Source organism: Manis javanica, chromosome 8 (assembly GCF_040802235.1).
Source record: "Manis javanica isolate MJ-LG chromosome 8, MJ_LKY, whole genome shotgun sequence".
Taxonomy (NCBI): domain Eukaryota; kingdom Metazoa; phylum Chordata; class Mammalia; order Pholidota; family Manidae; genus Manis; species Manis javanica.
In genome coordinates, this window is record NC_133163.1 from 60571740 (window position 1) to 60583854 (window position 12115).

Consider the following 12115-nt stretch of genomic DNA (forward strand, 5'->3'; position numbering starts at 1 on the left):
TTTGGCTGGAAACATGTGGGTACTTATTCAGAAAATTACAAAAAGGCTTCTTTGATAAGTCCTCAACTTGACCCAAGAAATCTGTTTTGGATATGGACTGGATATATCTAGTTTGACAATGGATACACACACACACACATCACTGTTTAATGCGTATAACTTTGCTCCACCCTAATTGCCACAAAGCATCTGACCCTGATGCCAAAGGGAACTGGCTGCAGATGATGAACCCACCCTTTCCGGTTGCTATCCACATAGCCCTCCTGCTGTCACAGAGGAGAAACGCAGGCACAAGGCATCTGACACCAACCAGCATATCACCCTCAGGGCTGCAGGGGGCAAAGGCATTCCTGGGGCCTGAGGGAAAATACAAACGTGTGACTAAGGTAACCCAGGGTAAGTAAAAGATGCTATTTATTCCTTTTTCTGTCTCAAACACACCCCTCTTCCTGATGCCAGGAATGCTCAGTCAGCCATATGCTGTGATATGGTCTTTAGAACTTCCTGAAGGCCTGCGCTACCCATTCAAAATTCAGAACGTAACTCCTTTCAATCAGCTTCACCTCAGGGCTTGAATAGGTGGGGGTGCACCAGTACATCAGATGTTGATTAGTAACTTTCAATCACAAAGGAAAACCCTCAAAAGCTAGAGCACCATGTCCCGGGAAGGCTCTTTGACCCTTTGGCAAATTTGTCCATCTCTTCCCCCGCAACTTGTAAAATGGTAACAGGAACTAAAACATCCCAGTCAGAGGTGGGATCCTCACCTTTCATCTACGTCACCAGGAGGAGCCACTCAAACAGAAAGATCTTCTCCGTGGTGTCCTGAACCTCCTGCTCTCTAAGAACTTTTATGATAGCATCTCCTACTAAACACATATACATATTTTAAAGTTCCACATCTTCCCACATCCCATTACCCAAAGATATTGCATAGTGGTTTAGCTGTTTTTATAAGCACAAATATCACAATAAATGCATTAAACTAGCAGAGCAGAAACTAAATTTTTTGGCACTGACTTGGTCCATCACTCATACTGAATCAGCAACACAAAGCTGACAACTCTAAGATACAGCTAACAACTCTAACATTTTGGAAATATTGAGAAAATAAATGCGAGCTTTCTGCTTTCTATGGGAAGTTTAACTAATGGATGTCTAAATTTTATGCTGATCAGTAATCTCATCAGTCCTCAGTCTGTACCTCTGTTGCTCATCCTCATTCAAGGCCTTGAGATGCCTTGACAGCATCTCTGGCAAGCTTCCCCCCAGTGAGAACCTGGGCCATTTTAAGCAGCCATGGTCAAAACATTTCCTTATGTTGAGCCCAAACATGCCTCTTTTTGATATTGCCGTTTGTCCTTGCCCTCACTTTGGGATTCACTGAAAATAAATCTCATCTCCTCAGATCTTAGCCATTTGAGTATTAGCAGGGAGCTACCAGGTTCTTCATAAGCTTTCCTGCTCCAGGCTGAATAAATGATTGTTTCACCTAATCATCTTCTCATATGGTTTTGAGTGATTTCACTACCGCTTTTGGCTCTTTACCAGTGTTAAAAGATAAACTGAGGCAAATTAAAAATTTCAACATTCACAGAAAATAGGAAGGAAGGAAGGGTGGGATACCACATGACCATAAAATTTGCCAGCACACAAACTGTGAAGTAAAAATTTGAGTCCTAATGATTTTAAATTTGGCAGAATGATGGTGATGGAAACATTTGCAAAAGAGCCTTTAAAAATCTAATGACCTTATTTCCCCTCATTTCTTTTCTAGCAAATGACAGTGCCCAATAACTGGAACATCCATACATCATGCTTGCTTGATGTTCAGATTAATATAGTTAAGTGGTTACTACATTTCAAAACATTTTAGATGAAGAATTATAAATATACAGCATGAAGCATGCATTTTAGCCGATCTGCTGCTTTATCTAGAGGAAGGTCATTAAAGGTAGTCTCTGTAGCTGTAGAACTGAGTGTATTGCACTTGCTCGATGCAATCACATTTTATGTTTCAAGTCAAGTCTGTTGTTCTATTTTATTTTCTATATTCCATTCTCTGGAAGAGAGGTGGCATGTAGATTAATTACATTTCTAACTCACTTGAGTTTCAGTCTTGGGTATTTCAGAAAACTGAGTAAAGGTGCTTCTGTTAGACTAGAAAGGACCAGCTGCATTCATAAAATATGTAAGATGCACAAAATAAAGGAAAGGAAAAGAAAAAGAGAGAAGAAAATTAAAATCCAAAATCTTCTCTACAACCTTTTTGAGCCCTTAGAGTTCTCTAAAGGTATGTCTGTAAAAGAGAACACACAGACTCCTGAATTATTCTGTTCTTTTCTTTCAAACACTGAGGGAAAAAAATCCCCCCTTAATATTGCACAGAATTTACAGGGTACATAAAAAGCAGCATCTTCACTTGTGGGTCAATGGCATCCATACACAACTAAAGCTAATCCACAGCTTTACCCCCTCCTCTATTTCTTATTCTATATCCATCTCACTCCCATCAGTGAACAGGCCTTGACTTGAAGAAAACAGAGCCCACTGGAACTGAGCTCAATTTAGTTGCACACTTGCTTGTTGCAGGCCCACATGCTCTGCTGTGTCGATTACAGACAACTCAAAGACAGATGGGTCAGAGTTCCTTCTTTCAAGAAGCTTACCTTCTGACCCCTCTGTTCCTTTCACTTATGCATTTAACCCTTCTATCCTCTTTCAGTCTGAGCTTGCCTGAGACCCATCCTTCAGACAGAGCTCCTAATTATATCCTTTCCTCACTCTTCATGTCCTTTGTTTATGGCTGCATCTGATTTCACCTTATAAACCTCTTCTTTTTTCCTCACTAGGGTCGAAGTGGGTAGAGATACACAGGAAACAAGAAGACACAATATTGACAAGTGTTGAATCTGGAAGATGAGTTCATGGAGGTTAATTATATCACTTGCTTATTTTGCTTATGTTTGAAATTTTCCATTTAAAAAGGTTTAAAAAAGATATGCCAAACCAGAGAATTGATACATCCCTTTTATCTCTTCTAACTCCTTCATTTTTAATGTAAATAGACAAAATTTTTTCCCACACCTGCTCTGCTCACCTATTGTGGCTGTGGTTAGTTCTGGGTGTAGAAGAAAATCTGAGAGGAAGCAGGGTGGGGAATCAACACGTATCTAGTATGTCTTACCCTTTTTAAAAATTATTTGTTTTCTTTGAGGAAAAAGCTCAAATGCTTGAAAATGGCATTCATAACTTTTCATAACTTCCCACTGTATCTCACTTGTCTTCAGCTTTCTCTCAGGCAACATTTGCTCATGTCATTCAGCATGGGCATCATCAACTACTTGCCCCTCAGTGAACTCTTACACCTTCTTGACCTCAAACATGCTCATCTTCTCTGTCTGCATAAACATCCCCAGCCCCCAGGTCTCCTGGCTAATGCTCACCCATCTTTACCACTGGACGGAAGTACCATGGAATGTATAAGGTCTGGCCAATCCTCACATTCAATTGTTTTTGTCTTTTACTCATATGCCTTCCCAACTAGACTGTGAGCAGCTTGGAGGCTGAGACTGTCTTATTTTTCTTTCTACTGTCAGCACCAGCCTAGCGACTGCAGCTTAGTAGATGTTAAAATTGTTATTGAATTAACAATGAATGAATGTAAGCAAAATGCCAAAGATACACATATATCATATGGGAATATAAAGGTATATCCTACCTAATAAAATTAAGAAGTACTAGATAAACTTTTGCCAATGACTCACTTGAATTTTTAAAAAAATCTTATAGATCCTAATAAGACATAATCTTAGGGGACACAATAATTCCCTAAATACAGTGATGACTGAAGCAGGCCATGTCTGTAAGCTCACATAACTTGCATTCTATTTTAGGTAGACAGATAATTAACAATACAGAATATAGTGCCAAGTAGTGATATGTGTGATGGAAAAAATTTAAGGTAAGATCAGGGTTGGCAAAGGATGATAGACTACATAAGGAGAAGAGCTTTTCTGGGGAGGTGACATTTGAACAGAGACCTTAATGAAAAGAGGTGACAAGCCGGTTGATAACCAGGAAGAAGAATACTCAGCACAGAGAGCCAACCACAGAAAGACACAGAATTGGGGATTTCAGGAAATAGGAATTCTTGTGCCAAAACCTGAAATTCTACCTCCAGAAAGATGTGTCCTTTGGGGTCCTAGGGGCTTTTCTTTCTTCACTGTTTTTCTATTAAAAATCAAGCACTGCTAGGAGCACTGACATTTCAAGTAAGAATTAATTAACAACCTGCAGAGAATGAAACAAGAGTAGGAGGGGGAGTGAATTGCAGAGCAGGTCCCGGAAAGGGGAAACCAGAGGCACTAAGCCTGGGCTGTGTCACTGCCATGCCTGCGCTTGGTGAGGTACCTGCACTGTACCTGCACAGAGGTGATGACACATTGGGATAACCTGTGTACAGGTGAGACGGGAAACCAAGTGGTACTGCTGCCTCTCTCCTCCCGGCTGTGCACACCTTGTCTCCCCTACCCACTGTCCAATTAAAAAGCATCCTTTAAACAGCACCAGGGCCTTGACAACAGGGACTGGTAAACTCTGGGATGTCATCAGTCACTGTAAAGAACATAGAAGAATCAGTTCTGTTTGACTTTGAGCAAATGACCCTGCTATGGCAAGACAGAAAAGTGTGGTCATCGGGAGCCCGAGAGCTGCTGGGTTCATAGCAGTGAGTCTGCCACTGACGCTGCTTAGCAATGGCAGAAACTAACAGGGCAGTCATAGGACAGACTCAGGAGGACGAGGTCACTGATCCTGGACAAGGAATAAAAAGTGCTGCTTTTTCAGGCACTTGGAAAAGTCAACAGAGCAGCGAGAGCCAAATAACGAAGATGACAGTTCTACCCAGCGATAGGGACGTAGGCACAACAGACAGGAAAATGTGTCACGGGAAAGTGGCTCACTGTGCACACAGGGGCAATGGTCAGATCATGCTTTCTACTCATTCAGCTCATGGAAATTGCCGAACACCTAGAGCCCGCCACATGCAAAGCATTCAATAGTGCCCAAAGTGCATCCTGCCTACCTTATTTCATTTCATCGTTCCGAGCACTTACTCGACTTATCACCCATAGTTTATAGATAAGGAAACTGACCCTCAGAGCTGCCTTTGCAAGTCGTGCAGCAAAAGCAGATGCCTCGGTTCCCTCATTTCAAGTCTTAGGGGGCCTTCATCTGGGATCTGATCGAACAGGGCGGACAGTGCTCCACTTGGCCTCTCACTGCGCCCTCGTCTAACCAGCTCCTCTCAGCCTTGTTTCTCTCCTCCCCCTCTGGTTCATAACCCCCTGGTTTTACGAGTAGAATCAGGCTGCCTGGGTCCTCGCTCTGCCACGTACTCCTCGTGTGACATCGGGCACATTCTCTAGCCTTGCTGGGTTTCTGCGTCTCCTCCTTAAGTGAGAATATCAGTGCCTTGTAGTACTTAAAGCCGCACCCATCCCTTAGTGAGAACTCAGGAAAGTTCTCCACTATAACTATACTCCTTTCCCCATCACACTTGACAAGTACATGCTGACTGGTTCCACTTTGCCACATCCTTTCTTGCTTTCCTCCTCAGCAATGAACCCCCTTAAAATCTCCCCTCAACCTTGCCCTGAGCAACAACCTACTCTCTTCTTTCCCCCTTCCCACTACTTGTGTATTCTGTCGGCCACTGCCTCAGCTAACAGTGTCCAGGCAGGTCCAGCATGGACCCTCTGCTGCCCATGCAGCTGGGTGGGCTGGCAGATGCCCTGACACTTCTTGGAAACAGAGATCTCAAAAACACATCCCGCAAAACTGTTGCAGAGTGGGGAACAGGAGGGCTTTACTAGGGGATTACAGAAATCCGAGAACACAGAGATTTATAGCAGGTGCCACTTCCTTGGAGGACAAGGACTCTGGAATGTCTCAGGAATAATAATGACCTCTCTCCTAAGCACTCACCCTTCCTTACATGACTGCTTGGAAATGGAAGAAATCTATGCCAGCTAGTGTTTCAGGCTAATTAAAAGCATGTTCGCCTGCTTTATCCATATACCCTCTACCCCTTCCTGTTCACCCAGGCCAGAAAATGCAGTTTTCCTTTGATCAGGACCCATCTCCTCAGAATACATGTCCCTTCACACAGTCACATGCATATTCACTCCCATCTGACTGTCCCCAGGTACTGGACATTCTCTCTTGAAGGACCATGTCTTTGATGACCCAGAACATGGAAGGTAAAGAGCCAGTCATGCCCAAATTGACCTTAAAAATACCTTTATTCAAGTAATCCTTTAAGAACATAACCCAATTCCTTTCTAAAAGGTAAAACATCTAAAAAGTAAGACAACCCATATATCTCACACACTTTCTCTAAATACATCTATTATGAGAGCTTTTATAGTACAGACCTTTGAAATTATTCCCCTTTCTGGAGACGGACACTCAGCTCCTTCTGCATCTTACTGAATGAATTACTGTAAAAAGCAAAATGGCAAATCTGAGAAGAAAAGGTGAGGGAAGGTGGGGCACAACCGAATCCATACTCCTGCCACCTCAGTGTGGTGTCACACCCACTAACACACCCCATCTTACTGAACCATGTTCTTTGAAGATACATAACAGGACATCGTATACTTCTAAAACTCTGAAAACATTTCTGTCTGCGATCACAGCAGAAAGAAATTGGGAGGGCTGAGCCATGTGTCTTTAGTACCCAGGCCCTGTGGAGTCCAGCACAGTGACTTCCACCTGTGAAGGCTCCACAAAATACTAGCTAAGGGTAGAGACTCTTGGTCAATAAATATCCTTGATGGTGGCAGCGTGCACACGGATTTCAAACTCAAATGATCACTGGAACCAGGAAATAATAAACTCTACGTGGGCTGGGCCAGGTGAGAACGTGAGGAGCTGGAGCCCCCGCAGCCTTCCCAAGGGCAGAGTCAGTGTTCTGCGCCCACAGGAAGGTAAGCCTAAAGCTGCTGCATACTCTGGCTTTTTTAAAAGAAGCCAGACACAGGATGAAATCATTGGTCCTCTTGGTACCTTTATTTAACTGTCCATAAAATGGAATAATTATAATGCCTTCGTAACAGGATTGGTCAAAGGATTAAATGTATTCCTACATGGTAAGCATTTGGACTATCTGGCACATAGTAAACGTTATTATTCAAAATTGTATTTTTTACACATTTGCCTAGATCCATCTGAATGAAATATGTAGTACACAAATTGTAAATCCCATATTGGATTGTATAATCTCAGGAAAGAACCTACCTCACCAATCCTGCAAGCTGTGTTGAAAGAGAGCCGTCCTCTCACAGTGTGTGGCTGTAGAAACCAAGGGAGAAGGAAGTCAGTTGGTTGGTCAGGTTCACAGAGTCACAGGCAGGAATGAGATGCATCTCATGATCTCAGCTGTGGGTATCCTGTTAACTGGGATGACCTGCGTCATTGATTTTATGGTTGTTAAATTTTCCTCGTGGTTCTCTGTGCTTTTGTTATGTCAAAGAAAAAGGGCTTACAAAGGCATGAACAACTCATCCTGTAAGAAGTCTTAGTTGTGGGCAGACCACCCATTGATATTCATTTGGTCGTCTTTCAAGCTAATTTGTGGAGCTTCACTATAGATACTCCACTCAGCATCACTTAAAACCATATTTCCAAGTTGGATCTGGCAAGAGAAAACACTTGGGAAATAGGAATCCATGCTCTGGAGTCTGTTCTAAAGCACAGGTATTCAAACACAACAGCCCCTTGTTTTCCAAAGTGTGTCGGGCACTGGGGCAGTGGCATGAGTGTTACCTGGGGGCTTGTTAGAAACACAGAATCCTGGGCCTCACCAACCTGTTGGAGTGGAATCTTCACCCGAGGGGTCCGTGTGCACATTCAAGTTTGAAAAACACTATTAACCATGTTATCCCTATAATTTCTGGGAATTTGTGTGTGATGAGGGAAAGGAAGAAGGGCCCACCTTTGAAATTACAGTAAAGAGTTTTACTATTTGATAACCCACTCAAGGAACAAAAAAATGTCAAAAGCCAGCCCTCACCATCTGTTCAATTACAGACATCCAAATATCCCCTGAATTCCAAAGGAACTAAAACTTTATCCTGGACGTGGTCCCAGTTTTTGGGGGGGTACATTAAGCTGAGACTCTGGCTGGGGTATTGACATCTGTCAGCCTGGATGCTGGGACCTGCTGTTCATCAGTCCAAGGACAGAAAGAGAGTACATCGCTTTGTTGGTGTGGCAACAAAATCAGAGCAAGATGCTAAATCCAATTTGTCAGGAAATATCTTATCACTGAGAGGCTTGCTCATTCCCAAGGGATGACCAGAGCAGAAAGGTAAGGCAAAATACAGAAAGGAAGAAAAAAGGGGAGAGAGGATGAGAAGAAGGGAGGGAGGAAAAAAAGAAGGAAGGGAGGAAATGAAAATCATTGTCAGGATGTTTACTTGAGTCTCCCATTTCCATCCTGCTCTTTTTCCTAGATGTTGAAAAGCCAGTGTTTCTATATATAGCAAGAGAGGCATGCTGCCAACGGCCACCTTGGAGGAGGGTAAGGAGAGTTGCAGGGCTTTCTTTATGGGCTGGAGACCCATTTCTTATTTAGAAAAAGTGCCAGGCTTTTCCTCCTGCTTGTTTAGACCCTAGGCAGGCCGGTTCTGTAAGGCGTCCACTTCCAGTCTTATGTTCAGGCAAGGAACTGGGGAGTGTTGGTCCACAGGTGGGTCTCTGTTACCTGACCAGTCCCCATGCTGTCGTGTCAGTGTGGCTGTAGACCAAAGAACACCCCCAGTGGGCAATGCAGCACGTGCCCAGTCATCAGCACAGCTAGGCAGCTCCCAATAAGGAAAATGCCAAACCCACTCTCTAGAAGACAGACGTCACAAAATCAGCTGTGTTTTTAAAATGGTCTTGAATTTTCTGCTTTTGTAGTTAATACAGATATTCCTGAAAAACAGCTGGTGTGTGCACACACACTCCTTGTGTTAAGAAATCACTCAGGAATTTGTTTTAAATAAGTTTATCAGTAGATCATCCAGCAATGGTGTATCCAGGCTACAGTGTGTTTGTTTAGCTCTTCAACTTCTTTGCGTGTGAATGCACTCAACAAACAAATACTTAAAGATATCTTGTATGAGTCTAGCATCCTGCTAGTTAACTGAAACCAAGTTGCTCATAATCCTTCTGAGAGGAAGGAATTATTAGTCATATTAATTCTATGTTTTTATATGATCAGTAGAGGAGGGCCTCTGTGTAAAACTTGTTCTGTGTGGAGCACATACAAATCATATTAAAAGCTACAAAAATATAACACATTCCAGGAGAGAGTCAGTTTTCTTTTAGTAATTGAACCTTCAGGAACATTCCACAGAAGGCATTGTCCCTGTACTCTAAGTCATTTAAATTGGAGAAAAGATTTTGTCAGCTCAGCAGGGCTCCAGTGCTCAGGAAGCCAAGGCCCTGGGAGCCAGACAGCAGGATGGCAGATTATCCAGAGAACCTCATTGTGAGTGAACCATCATTTTGTACATCTTTGTTCAAGCAACTCTTTTAGATGGTTTCTGATCTGAGCATGGAGGAAGAGGGCCTTGTTCACAAGTCCCGGAGGAGGAAGCATGAGGAGCAAAGGAAATCCCACAATTCTCTCCCTGCAAGTTCGTCCCCATTTCTGCCCCCTTGGCTTTTTTTTTTTTTTTTGGTATCATTAATCTACAATTACATGAGGAACATTATTTTTACTAGACTTCCCCAATCACCAAGTACCCCCAACAAACCCCATTACAGTCACTGTCCATCAGCATAGTAAGATGCTGTAGAATCACTACTTGTCTTCTCTGTGTTGCACAGCCCTCCCTATGCCCACCCCCCATATTATACATGCTAATCGTAAAGCCACCTTTCTATTCCCCCCTTATCCCTCCCTTCCCACCCATCCTCCCCAGTCCCTTTCCCTTTGGTAACTGTTAGTCCCTTCTTGGGTTCTGTGATTCTGCTGCTGTTTTGTTCCTTCAGTTTTTGCTTTGTTCTTATACTCCACATATGAGTGAAGTCATTTGGTACTTGTCTTTCTCTGCCTGGCTTATTACACTGAGCATAATACCCTCTAGCTCCATCCATGTTGTTGCAAATGGTAGGATTTGTTTTCTTCTTATGGCTGAATAATATTCCATTGTGTATATGTATCACCTATTCTTTATCCATTCATCTACTGATGGACACTTAGGTTGCTTCCATTTCTTGGCTATTGTCAATAGTGCTGCAATAAACATAGGGGTGCATCTGTCTTTTTCAAACTGGACTGCTGTATTCTTAGGGTAAATTCCTAGAAGAGGGATTCCTGGGTCAAATGGTATTTCTATTTTGAGCTTTTTGAGGACCCTCCATACTGCTTTCCGCAATGGTTGAACTAATTTACCTTTCCACCAGCAGTGTAGGAGGGTTTCCCTTTCTCCACATCCTTGCTAACATTTGTTGTTGTTTGTCTTTTGGATGGTGGTGATCCTTACTGGTGTGAGGTGATATCTCACTATAGTTTTAATTTGCATTTCTATGATGACTAGAGATGTAGAGCATCTTTCCATGTGTCTGTTGTCCATCTGAATTTCTTCTTTGGAGAACTGTCTGTTCAGCTGCTCTGCCCATTTTTTAATTGGATTGTTTGCTTTCTGTTTGTTGAGGTATGTGAACTCTTTGTATATTTTGGATGTCAACCCTTTATTGGATCTGTCATTTATGAATATATTCTCCCATACTGTAGGATAACTTTTTGTTCTATTGATGGTGTCCTTTGCTGTACAGAAGCTTTTCATCTTCATATAGTCCTACTTGTACATTTTTGCTTTTGTTTCCCTTGCCCGGGGAGAAATGTTCATGAAGAAGTCACTCATATTTATGTCCAAGAGATTTTTGGCTAAGTTTTTTTCTCAGAGTTTTATGGTTTCATGACTTACATTCAGGTCTTTGATCCATTTTGAATTTATTTTTGTGTATGGGGTTAGACAATGGTCCAGTTTCATTCTCTTACATGTAGCTGTCCAGTTTTGCCAACACCAGCTATTGAAGAGGCTGTCATTTCACCATTTTATGTCCATGGCTCCTTTATTGAATATTGATTGACCATATATGTTTGGGTTAATGTTTGGAGTCTCTATTCTGTTCCACTGGTCTGTGGCTCTGTTCTTGTGCCAGTACCAAATTGTCTTGATTACTGTGGCTTTGTAGTAGAGTTTGAAGTTGAGGAGCAAGATCCCCACCACTTTCTTTTTCCTTCTCAAGATTGCTTTGGCTATTCGGGGTCATTGGTGTTTCCATATGAATTTCTGAACTATTTTGTTCCAGTTCATTGAGGAATGCTATTGGTAATTTGACAGGGATTGCATTGAATCTGTAGATTGCTTTGGGCAGGATGGCCATTTTGACAATATTAATTCTTCCTAGCCACGAGCATGGGATGAGTTTCCATTTGTTAGTGACCTCTTTAATTTCTCTTAAGAGTGTCTTGTAGTTTTCAGGGTATAGGTCTTTCACTTCCTTGGTTAGTTTTATTCCTAGGTATTTTATTCTTTTTGATGCAATTGTGAATGGAATTGTTTTCCTAATTTCTCTTTCTGTTAGTTCGTTGTTAGTGTATAAGAAAGTCACAGATTTCTGTGTATTAATTTTGTATCCTGCAACTTTGCTGAATTCCAATATTAGTTCTAGTAGTTTTGGAGTGGATTCTTTAGGGTTTTTTATGTACAATATCATGTCATCTGCAAATAGTGACAGTTTGACTTCTTCTTTACCAATTTGGATTCCTTGTATTTCTTTGTTTTGTCTAATTGCTATGGCTAGGACTGCCAGTACTATGTTGAATTAACAGTGGGGAGAGTGGGCATCCCTGTCTTGTTCCTGATCTCAGAGGAAAAGCTTTCAGCTTCTCGCTGTTCAGTATGATGTTGGCTGTGGGTTTATCATATATGGCCTTTATTATGTTGAGGTCTTGCCTTGTATACCCATTTTGTTGAGAGTTTTTATCATGAATGGATGTTGAATTTTGTTGAATGCTTTTTCAGTGTCTATGGAAATGATCATGTGATTT

The 12115-nt window shown here is 42.0% G+C and overlaps 1 long non-coding RNA gene across 1 annotated transcript in view; it reads right to left on the reverse strand.

The window, feature by feature from the left end:
- LOC108390044 (uncharacterized) overlaps window positions 1-12115 on the reverse strand; it is a 115367-nt gene that overhangs the window by 34491 nt on the left and 68761 nt on the right. Inside the window, exon 9 of the long non-coding RNA XR_012120539.1 lies at window positions 7303-7356. This is a non-coding gene — a long non-coding RNA (uncharacterized lncRNA). The remainder of the gene's footprint in view (window positions 1-7302; window positions 7357-12115) is intronic.